This window comes from Camelus dromedarius, chromosome 8 (genome assembly GCF_036321535.1).
Source record: "Camelus dromedarius isolate mCamDro1 chromosome 8, mCamDro1.pat, whole genome shotgun sequence".
In the NCBI taxonomy this organism is placed as follows: Eukaryota; Metazoa; Chordata; class Mammalia; order Artiodactyla; family Camelidae; genus Camelus; species Camelus dromedarius.
In genome coordinates this window covers 74,382,908-74,401,057 of record NC_087443.1, presented here as the reverse complement: position 1 = coordinate 74,401,057, position 18,150 = coordinate 74,382,908, and the positions used below count along the sequence as shown (strand labels likewise).

At 48.6% G+C, this 18,150-nt stretch overlaps 2 long non-coding RNA genes across 2 annotated transcripts; one reads left to right on the top strand and one right to left on the bottom strand.

Annotated features, from left to right (window-relative positions):
• Window positions 1-7,205: 7,205 nt before the first annotated feature.
• LOC135321876 (uncharacterized) lies at window positions 7,206-10,667 on the top strand. The gene is made up of 3 exons (XR_010382061.1): window positions 7,206-7,256; window positions 7,353-7,542; window positions 8,673-10,667. It is a non-coding gene; the product is annotated as an uncharacterized LOC135321876 (long non-coding RNA).
• A 3,878-nt stretch (window positions 10,668-14,545) lies between these two features.
• Window positions 14,546-16,866, bottom strand: LOC105104069 (uncharacterized). The gene is made up of 3 exons (XR_838538.3): window positions 16,487-16,866; window positions 14,978-15,256; window positions 14,546-14,792 (listed from the first exon to the last, which is right to left on the bottom strand). It is a non-coding gene; the product is annotated as an uncharacterized LOC105104069 (long non-coding RNA).
• Window positions 16,867-18,150: the final 1,284 nt, after the last annotated feature.

Here is an 18,150-nt window from a genome sequence, read left to right as displayed (position 1 = left end):
CAAGGTTGCCACAGAGATCCGTAAACCAAAGGCTAAATAAATAATGTGGTTCTTCCAGAAGGAGGGAAGGTGAGAGGTTGACATTCGGGTTTGAATGATGCTTGTTTGGCAGGAAGTAAATCTGATCTCCCCCAGCGAAGGAGCACCTTTGTGCCGTCACACTCTGTGCTCCTCGGCAGGGCTGGAACACCACGTTCAGGGGGCAGGACGTCCCGCTTTACAATTTTGTTGGCTGGCTTTTATTTTCCATCACTCTGGTGTTCTTGCATGCATTAAGAGTTTCATGGACGAGATGGTAGGCACGCATTCTGGTCCAAACTCCTCCCTGAACTCAAAGGCCATCCCAGGACAGATCTTGCTGGAGCTGTGTGAGTTCCCCTGGACCCGTAACTGAGTGTGACTTCTATTTGCTTCCCTAAAGCTGGAGTTAAAATGATCTCTAAAGGTCAGATCACTGAAGGCTTGAAATCACAGAGCCCCTGTCCCATAAATCAGCAAGCAACTTCCCCATGTACACAGATCCGGAAAAAAAAAAACAAACCAACAGAAAACCACATATGCAGTCAATGTATACAGGTAATGGAGACTGGTAATAAAAATGCTTCGGTTTGGTTTCAGCTTTCCCCTTGTCTTTTAAATGAGGTTTAAAGCAAATCAAGCACTAAGCCGTTATTTTTCTGACCTGAAAGCAGGTGAGTTTAGTCACGGGCAGGAGATGTGAGATGAAGGGGACTCCTGGGGAAGGAAGCCCGGGCCCACGTAGCTGCTCGGCGGCAGCCCGGGGCGGGTGTGAGGGAGCAGGCAAGGATGTAAATGGTGTTCTTGAAAGGTACACATTGTTGGCCTGACCTGATTTACATGACACCTGTAGACCCAAGACAACCTGAGAAGGGGCCCCCGGGCAGCGCCCAGACAAGGATTTGTGGTTACATGTGGGTGTGTGCACACGCACCGTTGTAGATGAGGTTTTCACGGCTTTTTAGAAAAATAAAAACATTCAGAATTCCTCTGGTGGCCCCACGACGTGGGGCCTCCTGGTTATTTAAGATCTCGTATGACCCAAGCACATCTTAGGCAGAGTTCAGATCAGCTCCACGTCTTGAGAGGACCACACCAGCTATTAAGAAAGGAAGAGGTGGTGGGGGGAGGGGATAGCTCAACTGGTAGAGTACGTACTCAGGATGCATGAGGTCCTGGGTTCAGTCCCCAGAACCTCCATTTAAAATAAATAAATAAACCTAATTACTCCTCCCCCAAAAAGAGGTGGGAGGGCATGGATGGTTCCAGAATTTCTTCATAGAATGGGTGGAGGGTCTGAAATTGGCATGGAGGAGGGTTAGCGGAATTGGGGAGTTGATCTAAAGCTGCTTTTACATAGCAAGCACATGTAATCCTTTATGTATATCACGTGTTTTGGCGGTTGTTGTTACTTTTGAGGGGTTGGAGATCAGACAGGGAGCACTGAAACCTCCCCAAGCCACCCCTCCCACCCCCGGCCACTTCCAAGAGTCCAGTTAACCTGAGCAGTTTCATTTCTAAGCCCTTCTCCCAGCAGTCTGCCGGACCAAATGTCTAGCCACTCCTAACCACCCCTACTCTTCCACCTCACAGGTAGGAAGGGACGTGGAGGACCCTTTCCTGTCCCTTAAGAAGTTGGGCCTTCCTTGAGCTGCCTGGAGGCTTGGCTCAGGGCAAGCTCCACGCGAAGGGCTCGGTGCACCGTCTGTCCAGCACAGCTGAAACGCTATCAGAGTTTGTGCAAAGGGAGGCTCCAGTGGAGTGTTTAACTTAGCTCCCGTGAGACAGAACCAAGGGTCACGGTGCATTCTAGAAATGTGTGGCCACACCATGTTTCCAGAGGAGGAAAGGCTATTGGGGTGGAGTCGGCATTGGGTGAGGAGAAAGGGGGATGGTACCTTCAGAGATGGCTCTTTAATAAGACTGTTGCAAAGCACATTTGTGCAGTTGCTTTGTCAGGAGACAACCTCTGGGACGATGTCGAGGCTCCACCCAGCCAGCCAGCCAGGAGCTATGTGCTGTGGGCCCAGCACTGCACTAGGGATGGAGGGTTGAAATAGTCCTATAGTTTCCTCTTGCTGCTGTAAGAAATGACCACAAACTTGGTGGCTTAACACAACCAGAATTCATTCTGCCACTGTTCTGAAGGCCAGAGACTCAAACCAAGGTGTCAGCAGGGCTGAGATCCTTCTAAAGGGAGCAGTGGTATAAACCCTGGCCCCGCCCCCAACACAGCTGTTGTCAGGGAACTTTGGGAGAAGCCCTGGAGGGAGGCAAAACAGGAACTGGTCCAAAGGGTAACTGTGAGCATGCGTTTAAGTAAGAAACCTTAGCATCTGGGCCAGGAGAAGATGCCTTGGTCCAGACCCAGGTTCACAGGTGAGCTTTGGGCAGGAGGGGGTGGGTCTTGGGGCCTAGTCAGTGTCCATGCCGTGGGTGGTGACTCTGCTGTAGACATGGCATAAGTTTCTCTGGCTCTTTTGGCTGCTTGAGACTCACGGTTCTGGAGAAAGGCCCAGTTCTCTCAGGGCACAAGGAATGTCATTTCTCTGGAGACAAAGGCAGACTTGCATGTCTTCTCTGATGTCAGGACCAGGGATGAGGGTGACTCGGCAGGCCTGGCTCCTGCACTTGTCAAATAGACATGGATGATACCCTGTCTTTTCCCACATCCTGGGTTTTGAAAGAAAATACCATCAAAGAGAAATGGGAAAAACCCATTTTCTTTCCAGGTAACGAATCTGATTTGTTTTTAAACTGAGTTATGTAGAAGGAGGGTGGGCTACTTGGTTGAAGAAAGTCTTCCAAAACAACAGAAATGTGATCCAGGATGGGATAGACTTTGTGATGTCAGGCCTAAGGCAGAGCTGCCCACAGCTGTCTTCATGTGGCCGGGGAAGCTGTGGAAGGGGCGGAGTGTTTAAATATGCTGACACTGGCCCATTTTTAACTGAGACCCTCTCTTCCTGCAGTATTTGGGTTTTTAGTGCCTAGCAATGAGCAGCTCAGCTTTTCCTCACAGAAACCAACCTCAGTTTACTGTGGCTTTCTCTTAGCCTTCTACTTGCTGTGTGACCTTGGGTAAGATGCTTAACACTTCTGAGCTTTCGTTGCCTTATCTTCAAAATGCAGACAAAGAAATGGACAAGGGTACCCACTTTCCAGGCTTGTTGTGAGGCTGAGGAGTGGTGATATTGCCAAGAGTCTTGGTGCCTATGCAAGCTGCTGTGGGGCTCACGGGGCTGGGAGTGCCGGCCATCTTATCGCTGGACCCTCACTGTGACTTCAGCTTATCAGTTCTCTTTCCTCCCAGAGGTTAGGGAGATTCCTCTTGAAAAACCACCTGAAACCCGAGAAAAGAAAACTGTGGGCTGCACCAACCTGAATTCCTGAACTCACCATTAACTTAAGGTCGCCTCTGATTTCCAGAAATCACCTCCTACACGTTGAATGGTTTCTATCAGCTGAGGGCGTAGAGTCCTATGCTGTAGGTGGCTGAGTGCTTGGAATTCACCTCATCCTAGCCCCTCTTTTCACAGGCCTGGAAAAGGGGGGCTAGCAGCTGGCAGCTGGCCAAGTGACATACAGAAAAATTGGTCAAAGAACTGGAACAGGAACCCAAGACTCCTGGCTTCCAATACAGTGCGTAACAAACAAGTCCGCTCTTTCCCTCTCCATCTCTTGAAGTGTCGAAATTCTGCCTTGATCCTGCAAGATTTCTGAATTTTAACACGCAGATCTCAATCTTCCCTTGGAAATTCAGATGTTAGTGGCTACTGGCCACATGGCCACCGTCGCCAGTGCAGATTAGCATCTGTTCCCTTTAGGCCTGGCACGTGAGTCCACCTGGTCAGCCCACATCTGGCTGGCCTCAGTTTTTGATGCACCTGCCAGACCTCAGTGGATGTCTGAGCTCCTGAGTAGAATTTGCTTATCCAGGAAGGTTTATTCTCCCCAGCTCGTCAGACAACACGCCTGGACAACAGGTGGTGCCTGGTTTTCCGCCTTTTGGCTCTCTAAACCAGTTAACCTGGCTTCAGGTAAAAGTGAAAGCAATAAAGCCTCCCATTCCATAATGAAGTTATTTTCTTAGCGTCCCATTTGAAAACTGCAAACTTTCCAGAAGAAACGCTTGTTTTCTTTCCCAGTTGACCTAGTTGCAAGGGAAAAATCTCATTTTTCTTAAAGAGCCGCGATCTCGCTGGGGTGGTGTGTGGACAGGCTGGTCAGCATTTCCATTAGGAACACTTTCCTGGGCTTTAAAACTCAGCCATAAAGATGTGTTTTGGACCAAAATTGGTCCTCCCCCAGTGGAACCTGGGAATCTCTATTTCAAGGACTCTTTCAAAACATCTTTCACTCTTGAAGTGCAAATATGAAAGTCTGTGGCGTCCTCGACCACATTTGGGGTTTGGGATTTTGCAGCATGACGTTTTTCCAACCTTTAATTTTAAAGCCATCATCTCCTCTATTTATTTCCATGGTTAAAATGGGTCTTTTTTTTTTTTTTTTTTTCTATTGGAAGAGGACTGCATAAAAGAGGACTTTGTCCATCATCCCCAGTTGGGGTTTGCACTGACAGGAGGCCTTGGCAGAGTTCCTAGAGCGGGTGTCTCCTAAGTGTGTTAATTTACGTTGCCCGACAAAAGTCAGCGGACACGATTCAGTTACGAATTAAGAGGAGGTTGCCTTCCCAGCAGCGCTCTGCTTGTTACTCCTGTTTTGATGCTTGCCTGACCTTTGCAGGTATTTTTGATTAGCTTGATGGCTTTAACGATCAGGAAATAGAGTTCCAGGCTGGATGTGATTGTTCTTGGGGAGAAATTTTGAAAATCTACTCTGTATCACCTATTCACTACTTTTTTTCAAGAGCTAGTTGATATTTTAAGTGCAAAGAGGTGGCCCACAGTATGCGTCCATCTGGTCCACTCATGCAGACTTACTCAAGCCCCCTCCACTTCCCTATTCCCTAACTTGGTCAAGACCGTCCATCAGCCTCTGAAACTGGAGACTGTAGATGAGGCCTTGACTCCTCCCTCCTGTCCTCTCCAGTATCCAGTTAGCCACCATTTCCTGTCCTCTGTCCTGATGAAAATACCCTGGTTCTGTCCCCCTTGTTCCCATCCCCACAGCCGTGGCCTGTCCCTGTCCTCCCTGTCGCTTGCTGGGGCTTCACCTCCTGACTAGCCTGCCGGTCTCCGTCTCTCCCAGCCAGGCCACCTTCCACCTTCCTCCCAGTTTTAGTCCTAACAAAGTCACATCCCATCCCATTCTATGCTCTTGCTTAAAAACTTCGTAGGTTCCTGCTCTCTCAGGAGAAAGTCCAAAATCTGCTGCAGGACATACTAACCAACTCGCTAGGCCTGTCACACGCCACTCCCCACTGAGGGACCTCATGCTCCTGTCACCCGGAACCCATCATTCCATGGACAGCCAGGCCCTCTCCCCAAATCAACATTCTGTTCTATCTCTAGGATGGCTTCCCCCAGACGCCTGTCTTTGGCAAACTCATTCAAGGCCCAGGTCAGGCATCACAGCCCTTGAAGAGCTTTCTTGGTCTCCTGCAGGTGGAGTTAGTACTTTATTCAAAGCTGAGCAACAGTATTTGTCATTGTGTGTAGTGGTTTTTCTCTCTCTGGCTCTTATCTTCCCTTTGACCATGAACACTTTGAAGGCACTATTCCAGGTTGTTACTGATCTCTGAGTTTCTGTCACCTAATACAGTGTCTGACCCATAGGAGGGGCTTCATCAGTGCCTTGTGAATTGAATAGTCATAGCTCACATTTATAAAGTGCTCAGCGTGCCCCAGGCACCATTTCAAGTGCTTCGTACATTTTAATTTTCATAACCACCTTTGAGGTATAAGCGCTCTTGGAATTCCATTTGCATTCGACGGAGGCATGGAGCGGTCACGCGAAGTTACCCCAGGTCACGCAGCCTGGATTGCATTCAGTCTGCCTGAGCACCCAGCCTGTCTGCTGCCTGAATCCTGACATCATTCTGTTTTCCAGTGAATGCGTCCCAAGTCAAGTGCTTTGATCAACCTCTGGATAGATTTGAGGTGAAGGTCACAGTAGGGACTCAAACCAGGATCCATTCCTGGCCCTGAGATTGTCATCTCAGACTGGAGACCAGAAGCTTCATCTCTGTTCTCTTTACTTCCTGAGCTCCTCAACTTGGGTGAGCCATGGGAAGCTTCGGTAGGAAGGCTGGTAAGTGGCTGACTCACCTTCAGGAACAAATCTTCTAAAACCTGAACTCCTCATCTGAACGAACACCTCCCAGGGAGTACTGGACCTCATGGGCAAAGGCGGAGACACACCGACCCCTTCATCGTCACCCTCGTCCTTTGGGACTCTCACTGAAGCCAGCAAATAGACACCGTGCCAGCCTGTAAGCCCAGGTGCGAATGACCGTTTTCTGGATGTTTGTCTAGGACACAGGTTTATACACGAATGACCCAGCCTGACTCGAGCGTGTGGCTGAAGTTTCCCCGGGAACTCCAGCCAGGAGATCTAATTACTGCTTTCTTGGAAGGTGCAGATGGCATTCATCTGTCTGGAATGTTTAGGCACAGTCTTCCCTGGAGGTGGGGACCTGAGCTAGGACTCCTCCCAGGCCTCGTCCACTCTCTAGGCAGGTGTGCTGGGAAGACCAGGGGCTGGGCCAGGCCTCCCCGGGGTCCCCGGGCGGCTCTGACACCAAGGGAGGCGTGGTGGCTCGTCTCTCCAGCATCATTCCCTCTTTTGACCCTTCCCAGTGATCCCCACTCTCTGTTTTGATGACCTGGTGGCCTGGGGGAATGGATTCACCTGCTGGCCCCAGGGATGGAGCCGGGAGTCGGCCAGGCCAGGCAGCACATTCTCATCAGGAGTGGACATGCGGCCTCAGCCAGTCCAGTCAGAGGACTTATGCTGGGAATGCAGGAAAGTGAGACTTTCTTTTCCCTCTGAATATGCCTGAGCAATTCTGTAACCCTGGGGGCTTGTTAGGAATGCAAATTCTTTGGTCCTACCCCAGACCTACTGAATCAGAATCTCTGGGCCAGAGCCCAGGAAACAAGCCCTCCAGGTAATTCTAATGAACACTCCAGTTTGAGAACCACATCTTCATTTAATTTACAGATGATTAAAAAAAAAAAAAGGCACAAAAAAGCAAGGTGATTTGCCCAAAGTCACACAGGTAGTGAGGATCCAAGCCAGGACTAGAACAAGGCTGTGCTTCCCACTCACACCATGTAAGAGGCATCTCTGTTTTCATTAAACTGTAAAAGTATCCGCAACAGAAATCTCTTCTCGCCTTTGAAGCTTCTCCCCTACCTGTCTTCCTCCAGGGATGAAAATCAATTTCACCTGCTCTGAGGTTACGCGGAGGGAAGCCTCACTGTTGCTCCCATGTTTATGTGCCCACTCACGGACTTGACATCGGCTGCACTCAGGACACCTAGAGTCGGTGAGGACCACGTCCTGCCTGAAGAGACAGGTCCACCTTTGGCCCAGGACCCAGGGCATGCTGGGAGAAAGGTAGGTGTCATCATTCCTGGGGTCAAGGTCCTGGTCTCTTGGCTGGCTCCTTCCAACTTGATCTGGGCTCCCTGTGTTGATTTGCCACCCAAGGCTCTGCTCCATGTGTCTGTGAGGGTAGGTGGGGGGGGGCGGGGGGCACAGCTGGTTCCTGGCCAGAGTCGTGGCTCCAGTCTGAAAGTCCAGGCATACCTAAGTCGTCTCTCGTGGCTCCCCACTGCCATATTAGGCTGCCCCCTCTGAAGGGTGGAATCTCTGACTCATCCTCCCCCTCCCCCCCCACCCTCTCACTCCTGCCAGTTTTGGCCAAGATTAGAATTCACTCAAATCTGTGGGTTCTAAGGTTTACGTGCTATTTCAGTTTGGCAAATGACTCCTTCTTGTTTCAAGTTAGAAAAAGAAGTCCTTTCCCAAAAGGGGCTTGGAAAGGCTTTTCTTGGTGACCCAATGGTTTGGGCAACTGAAAAAGGTGATGATTTCAGTGCACGTGAATAAGAAAGAAGCTGACTGCGCTTCTCAAATACATCCTGCGGTTAATAGATGAGAAGCAATGAGACTTTCTGATCAGAAGGAGAGAATCAGAATCTAATCTACCCTCGCAGTGTCCTGCATGTTTCCAGCCCTGTGCTGGGGCCTCTCTAGGCACTTTATTTACCCACACCCCAGTCTTACCAGGTAGACAAACGTTCCCATTTTAGAGATGAGAAAACTGAGGTTCAGAGAAGCCAAGTCTGGAGCCTTAGGCCACACAGCTGAGAGGTGGCATCAGGACAGGAGCTCTGGTCTCACCTGTGGTTTTGCCATGCTAGTGGTCCTGCTTCTTGGGAAGAGGCAGGGTCCTGCTGTGCCACCCCGAGATAACCAGCAGTATGATCTCTGTCCCTTTTCCTTAGGATCTGAAAGGTGAATGAGATAGGGAGGGCTTCTGGGATGCGGGCAACAGAAAAGGAAATTGAAAGTGATGGGACAGAATCAGAGAGGAGTCAACCAGCCAGGGCAGAAGAACCGGCACACGGGCTGCTCTGAGAGTCTTGGCAGAAGCCGATGGAAGGTGTCTCCACGGTGCTGCCCCCGGAATAAGGGCACCGACAGTTTCCTGCTTTTTGTCTCTCTCTCTGCTCGCGATTCAGAGTCCGAGGAAGACCTGCGGATGTGAGCTCTGCCGGGCTCAAGTGCCATCTCTTGGCTTGGGGAGAGCAGGGCATCTTGAATGACAGCCTCGGCAGACTGCTCGCACGATTCCAAATGGAAATCAGGACACTGTTACTGAGGGAGAAGCGGGGAGAGTGGATGTTGGATGCCAGAAAGCTGAAAACGCACATGATACTGGGAGTTGGTGAGGAGCCCAGACAGCCTCCAACCCTCTGGCTGTGGGGTGAGTCTTTTTCCTCCTCTCACGGACATCCCTGAGGCCTGGGCACCTTTTTCGGTGAGGAAGACGTGAAGACATTGCTTGATTCTAGGCTGATGGGTGATTCTGAAAGGTGGCTTTGAGAGACGGGCCAGTTGTGGTCATAGGGCTAAGAGATGACAGCCTCAAGGAGCTGGGGCCCCTGATCCAGAGCACAGCCCCCCACCCAGCTAAGCTGCAGCCGTGGGGCCCACGGCGGGGGTTGGGGAGAACGTCATGCGCACCAAGTATGAGGGCTCCCTGCCCATTCTCCACACTTTAAAGCTCTGGGACAGAAAGGGTCAGGAGAGCATGAGTGGGGTCTGAACAAAACTGCACCTCCCCTCAGCCACCAAGATAGGGTCCCAGGCTGGAGAGGGAGGAAGACAGCCCGAGAGGTCTTCGAGATGACCCACCCAAACCTTTTACTTTAAGAGGGAAACTGAGGCTGGAGAGGGGAAGGCAGCACCCACGTTGGTACCATCGCCTGACCCAGGGCGTCCTCCCAGCCCCTGCTGGGGCCACCCCCCATCACCCAGTCTACCAACCACCCCTGATTCAGCACCTGCTGTGTGCAGCTCTGTGGGTGCCCTGAGCTGATAAACCTACTCTCTACCCTCAGGGAGTTTATAGCCAATAAAGAGGAAACAAGGAAACAAAAAACCAGAATAAACACCTGGAGGTGGAGGGTTTTACCTCAGGGACTCAGGTGGCTGCCTCTCTGGCCTCCGATGGCCCCAAAGGCTTGCACTTTTGCCTTGAGAAAAATGGTCAAGCTAGAATATTTGAGAGACAGAAGCTGCAGAAGAGGCCAGAGGGAAGTTGGTGTGTGTGTGTGTGCGCACGCGCATGCATGCCAGTGTGGCTGAAGTCTGGGTCCTTTCTTTCTCTGCCTCCCTGTCAGGTGTTGCTGGGAGCTGGGGTTATTCATGGGGTGCCTGCTTCTGGGGGGAGATGGATGGTTGTGATGTTTTCCGTGGCCCCATGTTCTTAGGTTAGCCAAAGCTTTTGAAAATGAAGATGGTATCACTTAGAATCAAAAAAAAAAAAAAAAAAACATTTACAAAACAGAGACAAACTCACAGAAATAGAAAACAAAGTTATGGTTACCGGAGGGGAACTGGGTGGGGAGGGATAAATCAGGAGTGCAGTATTTGTAGATCCTACTGTATACAAAACAGATAAACAACAAGGTCCTATTGTGTAACCAGGGAACTATATTCCATACCTTGTAATGGCCTATAATGAAAAATAATATGAAAAGGAATATATATATATATACGTATATATAAATGAATAACTATGCTGTACACTATAAATTAACACATTGTAAATCAACTGTACTTCAATTTTTAAAAAAAGACCAAAAAAAAAAAAAATTCCCTGGAACTGGCGTTCCCACCTGGGCCTCGGCTGCTCTTGTGCAGAAGCCCAGTGACCTTCCTCTACGCCTGTTCAAACCTTCCTCCTGGTCCTCCAAGTCCCAGCTCAAAGGCCTGTCCACCCTTCTCGTTCAGAAGCCTCTTCAGCAACCCTGTCCCTGGAACCCGGTCTCTGCAGATCCAGAGGGAAGTGCCCAGGGCCCGCCTCATATTTTGGCTTTTCAGTAGGGCCACCCGCATACAGTGAGAACTGATGAATTGGACCCTCTCTCCATTGGACCCCTGGTGTTTGCCCACCCACTTTCCCTTCCTAGGCACGATCCCAAATGGCATCTGCCCAGAAATGCTTTATACACTTGCTGAATAAACATCTTGGTTCCATTCTGGGGCCACAAAATCATCAAAAGTGGAAATTATGCTTCACTGAAGTAGAATTTGGCAAGCACATAGTGGAAGTCGCAGCATGGTCAGTTTAAACTTGAAGTTCAAGCCCCAGCTCTCCCACTTAAAGGCTGTGTGACATTGGGCCAGCTGCTGAACTTCACTAAACCTTAGTTTACTGACCTGTAAAATGGATAGAATTCTGATGTCTGTCTCACCAGAAGTAAGTGAGAAACAAATAAAAATAAACAAACCTCTAAGTACTGAGCAAATACTAGGTATTAGGCCACGTGATAGGGTCCATTTGAGAAAAGATAGAATAATTCAAGTCTTAATGCCTGGACCTAATCTTTATGATAAAAAGGAAAAGAGAAGGAAGAAACTTAGTAACCTGTGGTCTTTGGCTGTTTCTCTTAAAAATGTAGTTAAAATCCAACAAGAAAGGCCTGGGAAACTAGAGCTGATTAGATAATTCTCTGAGGGGGGGCCTCCCATCCTTTTCCAGGAGGGTGAGCAAACATTATCACAGGGCCCAAACAAAACACGTGTTGACTTTGCGAAGTGAGAATTCCCCACCCACAGAAAAACCTGGCCCAGAGGGGTGGCCTGACTGATGTTATCTTCAGGGAGTGCCCGGCACAAAGGAGCAAAGTGGGGACATTCTGGCATCTGGAGAAGTGGAGGCAGAATCTATAAAGATAGCCACGTGGAGGACAGGGTGGGAAATGCAGGGAAATTTGCTTTTCTTTAGAGAAACTCACTCGTTCCAGGAGCAGGATGGGGCATTTATAATGTGGCCCCCTTATCTGATTCTTATCCAGAGAACAATGTGGTAACACTTTCCAACGTGTAAAAGGGGAATACCGCAAGGAAGAAGGTCACTGGATTCCCTCTGGGGCCCTGGATGGGGAGAGCTCAACGCTGGGATGAAGGTGTGCTAAGCTGAGCGAGCGGTCCCCGCAGAGAGCAGTGTTGACACAGAGACACTGTAGAGCCCCAGCGAAGAGGAGGGGGTGCTGCAGAGAGAATTCCCCCACCAAGTGGGATGAAGATGAGGTAGAGGGTCATTTAGACTTGGGTTCTTCAGTGTTTTTCCAGCTTTGAGATTTGGGGTTAAAAATCCTAACAAGCACCTTATAAAGATGAAGTCCATCAGAGTGCACGGTCCTTCGCACTGTACCTCCACCAGTGCAGGGACTTCGGCTCTCCAGATTGCTACTAGGTCCTCAATTCCTGCCATTTAGGCCCTGCACAAACAATTATTTGTTGGACGATCAACAAATGATCAGAATCTAGGGGTTCAGTGTGCTGGATGGCTTGGATTCAACCATGACCCTATTTCTTGTTACCTGTGTGACCTTGGCAAATTAACCTCTCTGTGTCTTGTTGCCCTCATTTGTGAAGCGGGGCTATAAATACACTCTACCTCATAGGTGGTTGTGGGGTTCAAATAGGATGATATGTACAAACTGCTTAGCACCACACCTGGCATGTAGTTAAGGGTCCAAGGGAAGTTAGCACGGAGGTCGTTAGGACAGGGCACGACCCTCCTCTAACTCTGGTGGGGCCAGAGGGCTTGCTCTGGCCAATAAATTATGTGTAGAAGAGATGTGTGGGACTTAGTAGCTGAGAACTCTGTACTCGGCTATATTCCCTTCCCCTCCCACAGCCACTGTGGAAACACATATTGAGATGGATCCCTGGGTCCCCCAGTGACTACAAGGAGCAAAGTGCCCTGCCCCCCTGCACTAGATGATGCTAGGAGTGAGAAATAAACTTTTGGGTGGTTGAGCCTCTAAACTATGGGGTATGTTTGTTACTGTCTCATAGCCTAACTTCTCCTGACTAATACAGTTCCTTATCAGTTTTAGGACACAAGTTCCCGAGGAGGATTCTCTTTATTTGAGACTTACACACACTTTCTTTTTGGGAAAAAGACAGCATGAGAGGTTGGTCGGAGCTCAAGAGTTCAAGCTTTTGTATAGTAGACCTGGGTTTGGGTCCTTCCCGGTCAGTGTCTAGCTCTGCATTTTCAGGCAGGTTTTTTAATTTCTCAGAGCCTAGTGCTCACATATAACACATTCTGCTTGGCTGGGTTGTGGGGGCTCCAGCTGCTGGAGGAGCACCTGGCGCCGGCTGGCCAGTCTCCCGAGTTCAGCGTGCATGGGCTGTGGTCAGGGTTGCTGACCTTCTAGTGTGGTCAGCACATCACCTCCTCCAGGGCTGCTGAGACACATGTCTGAGAATTGCTCGGAACCCTTCTCTGACCATCTGAGCTGGGCTGACATCTCCCTTTGCCCCTCTGGGACCACTTTCCACCCTCTCCACCTCTCTCTGCCCCAGAAGCTGACACCTATGGACACACAGGTGAGTTGTTGGCCTCCATTGGGTGTGGGACCAGAGGAACAGAAGAGAGAGTTTGGGATATTTATCTCTTCCATATCCATCCCCAGCTACCTCCCTGTGAGGTCACCTCAGGCTGGCCTTGCCGCTTGACCCCAGGCCCCTGCTCCTTTCAAGGTGGCCTCCCACTCGAGGCTCCCCTGGGGTACAGTCACTGTGCCTGAAGGTGGTAAGGGGTGTGCTGTGGCCATGTTTCTGCACTGGGTTCCTTCCACACCCTTCCAGAATGATCCTATCTTAAGTCTGCCATCTGGTTCCTGCCGAGGTCCCGATGATGCCTTAGTCCACAGCGGTCTCTCCTTCCCTCTCGCCTCCTGTGATTTATCTTGCTGGTCTTGTTTCCCTGGGCCGTGGCCTTCTCCACTCAGAGCAGAGTGAGTTGGCCCCTCCTCTAGGCCTTATCTTTCCAGTTCTGTTACAGGCATGCTCTCTAAAGGCAGAACCGCTCAGGTCTTTCTTGGGTGTCTGCCCAGAGTGTCCTGGAGAACTCTCCTCTGTCTGCACATCTGAAGCTTGTCTAAAAATACAGATGCTTGGGTTCTTCCCAGACCCACTGTATCCAGACCTCTGGGTGGGGCCTGGGATTAGGATGAGCAGACAAGGGTGGAAGAGCAACAGAGGAGATGGTTGGTAACCGTGGAAACCTAAGGTCCTGTTAATTACATTACGATTGCACAAGGAGCTTGATTTTGGATGTGATCACTTTCATGGATATATACGCACTCCGCGTGGACATGTGTGCATGGGTGTGTGTGGCGTGTGTGAGTGTGTGTACATGCAGGCTGGATAGTCTGCTCACTGTCCCATAGACAGGCTCTGCCCACTGCTCCTTCTGAGCCCTTGTTTATGTTGTTCTCCCATAAAAACAGAGGAGAAAAGCCCTTCCTTCTGCTCGTGTAAATTCCTCTGTCCTTCGAGGCCCACCAGCCTCAGCTTACCACCGTTGGTAGCACGCAGAGCGGGAGAAGTTCCTCTTTGATATTTACTGGTGTTTCCATGTCCAACCACACGTGAACAATCCACTAGATACTCACTTTGAGGATGGGAGCTCAGTTTTACACTTTCTTTTTCCTTCTCCTCTGTCCTGTGTGACTGCCTCAACTATGCCAGGGACCATAGGTGATTTTTTATATGTCAGGTCATTAACCTTTGCAACCATCCCATGACGTAAACATTATTATCAGCATTTTACAGATAATAAGCCAAGGTTCTGGGGCGGGGGTGGGGTGGGGAAGTGGGGGGATGGGTGGAAAAATAACTCGTCCAAATGGCAGAATTGGGTTTTCATCCCAGGTCTGCCTGACTCTAAATCATTTGTTATAAACCAGTAGTTCTCAAGATCTTTGGTCTCAGGACTCCTTTACTTCCTTAAGAATTATTGAAGATTCCAAAAATCCTTTGTTAATCTGGGTTATATCTATCAATATATCATATTAGAAAATAAAACTGGAAAAAAACACAAGTATTTATTTCACATAAAATAACAATAATCAACCTATTACATAACACATGTAACTTGTTAAATGAAAATTAACTATATTTCCCAAAACAAAAAAGTGAAAGGTGGCATTCTTTTACATGTTGCAAAACTTTATTGTCTGCCTTCATGGAGGACATCTGGATACTTGTACCTGCTTATGCGGTGAAACTGTTGCGACACAAATCATGGAACCTCTGGGAAACTCCGCCGTACACTTTGGAGACAATAAGAGTAGAAAAGCAAATAACTTTTTAGTATTGTTAAGGAAGTCATTTGGAACCCATGAAACCCTGAAAAGGTCTTGGGGATCCCCAGGGGCGACTGGGCAATACTTTGAGAACCACAGCTCTGGACTGATAAGCTCTGTCTTCGCTTTGCATTCTCACAGTTTCCGGGTACCTGTCCGTCCTCTTCAGCACAGTCTGGACTGCATGCATATCCATCCATCACTGGGTAACGTGAGGGCAGCAAGAGGACACCTGGGCCCTCCGCACCCCTCCTTTACTGCCAGGGAAGGGCAGCCACTGAGCTTGGCTCTGCCTGGGCTCCTGGAGAGAGGCTGCCATGGTCCAGTGAGTAGCCCAGGTTCTCCGTGAACAGGGGACATGGGAGGTACGGCATGTTCTTGACCAGGCTTCAGGAGAACTTGCGAGCTCAGCTTGATGATGATCCAATGACCTGAGTGAATCACCGCCATTAATTTTGAAGAGAAATATATACACATTTCTCTAGCAAATTGGGAATCAAAACACATTTTTTTTTTTGTTGGTTTTTTGGGGGAAGGAGGGATAGGTGGAGCCCAGGGGATTTTTAGGGCAGGAGAGATGCTCTGTATGATTCTATAATGGTGGATACAGGCCGTTACATATTCGCCAAAACCCACAGGGTGTACAACACCGAGAGCGAGTCCTGACGCGAACCATGATTTTAGTTAATAATAATGCATCAGTATCAGTGTGTCGATTTTAACAAATGAACTACACTTAATGCAAGATACTCATAATACTGGGGGATGAGGGGAGGGTGAGAGGTGATGTGAGAACTCTCTGTACTTTCTGATCATTTGTCTGTAAACCTAAAACTGCTCTTAAAATAAGACAAAACATCGCTGCTAATCTGGGTCTTAGCAGAGGATCTTTGTGGTTTGGGGGCTGGAATGACCCAGAGAAAACCCCTGAAACCACTGTCCTGATGGTGCTACCACCCTGGGAAATTTGGACCCACTCATGCATCGTGACCCCAGACAAGACGTTCTCTTGGGATCTTTCTCCCATCGTCTGTAGCTCCCAAAATTCTACAGTAGCATCAGCTAGGATTTGGAGGGTGTAATTCTGGCGGTGAGACTAGTAATTAGAGGATTGTTTAAAAGACTCCTGGCGTTGTTTAATTACTTGAGAACTATCAGTCCATCATCCCAGGGATAATAGCCCCTCTAAAGCACAATGAGGCAAGAACACTGTGCGTCTATGGCTGGGGAATCTCCCGCAGTGTGATCTAGGAGGGAGCCCCAGCTCTTCTGTCCCCACCAATCGGGAATTCAACAGGAAGATGTTTGGTGATTGCGGAACGGGTCAGAGGATGTGGCTGGCCGAGGTGTACGAACTGTGGGTTGATTACCAACTCTGGCAGACAAACCTTGGCTTGCTCTAAGGACGCCCCCCCACCCCACCCCGGCCCTCACTAAGCCTTCTTTTAAACAAGCCAAGTTGGGAGAATAGAACCTGTTATTGTCATTTCTGAGGATATGTGGACCCCAGGGCTGGGACGGGGGAGGCAGGGAGGCACTCATGGGGCCGATTTTTCAGGAGGTGCAGTAAATCCAGACTTGGCATCCGAGAGTGAGAGCCTTTTGAAACCCCAGGTACCTGGCTCTCCCCGCCCTCGTCCCTGTCCTACGGGGCGCCTTACCTTGATAGCTATTTTAATCTTCGAAAGTGTTGCCTGTCTCCACCACGCCTGAGTCATTTGCACTATAAATAATTCTCAGCACGGTCTCCTCCACGGCTTTCCCCAGTGCCTCTTCCCCCAGCTCCTTCGGGGCTAGCAGTCTCAGGAAATGAGCTTGACGCTGGAAGGTTTCTTCCACAGCCCAATGAACACACAGGCTCTCAGATAAAACATGCTTAGGAGACAATAAGTGGTTGTTTTGCAATTGAAAGCGGAGACACTTGCAGCAAGGCACAGGGGAGGCTGCTTCAGTGCGTTCTGCAGACTTCTGCCTTCTGGTGGGGAGCAGCGGGGGTGCTGTTTGTGAGGACAGGTAGCAAGGTGACCCCCTCTCAAGGAATTTTTTGGTTTTTTTTTTTCCCCGTTCTCTATTTGCTCAAACTTAATCGGTAATATTATAACTTTCAATTTAATCATTGACCTAAATTGAGTTGTATTTTTTTCTCAGCGGGAGCCTGGCTGGGGCTGAAAGAAGCAGCTGTGGCAGCTGAGTGAGAGGGGAAAATCTTCCTAGAATATTTGGGCTGGCGAGTGACACCACTTCTGCTCCGAGATAAGATGGAGACCTTTTTCAAGCTATGTTTTAAAATCATAAAAAACAGAGTCTCCTGCTGGAGATAAGATATATGTTGGTTTGGAGCATCTGGGAGCTGTAAAAGAGGAGGGTTTATACCAGCATTACTGAGATGATTGCTGAAACCGAGATTATAAGTAATTAAGGTTTTGAAAGTTTTCTCCAGGTGCATGATAGACTCCTCAGTATCTCAGATTCTTGAGCTGGGGTCAGGTTAACTATTAAAAGAGGACGAAAAGTATTTATAACAAAACCTGAAGTTTATTTAAAGCCTACATATGCCATTCCTGCCACTTTAGCAGATCTTTTTTTTTTTTAATTGAAGTATAGTCAGTTTACAATACTGTGCCAATTTCTGGCGGACAGTATAATAGTTCAGTCATACATATACATACATATATTCGTTTTCATATTCTTTTTCATTATAGGTTACCACAAGACATTGAATAGAGTTCCCTGTGCTATACGGTATAAACTTGTTGTTTATCTAGTTTATATTTAGTAGTTAGTATCTGCAAATTTTGAACTCTCAGTTAAGCCCTTCCCACCCCCTTCCTCCACTGGTAACCATAAGTTTGTTTTCTATGTCTGTGAGTCTGTTTCTGTTTTGTAAATAAGTTCGTTTGTGTCATTTTTTTTTAGATTCCACGTATAAGTGATATCATATGGTTTTTTTTTTCTCTTTCTGGCTTACCTCACTTAGAATGACAATCTCCAGTTCCATTCATGTTGCTGCAAATGGTATTATTTTATTATTTTTTATGGCCAAGTAGTATTCCATTGTATAAATATACCACTTTAGCACATCTTACTATAAGCTGTAGCTCTTTTCCTGGCTCTCAGGGCATCTCCTGTGGATTCACTTCCAGGCCTAGATTCATGGTGTTTTACTTATTGCGATGTTAAATGAGGCTGCTCATTTTCCACCCCAAGATGGAGGTCCTTCATGGCACTGACTGCTAGGATCTAACAGCCTCACCACCTCAAGATACAGGAGGACCAAGAATCATTGCACTTCTCCAATTTGTAACCCCATCTTCTGGAACCAAAT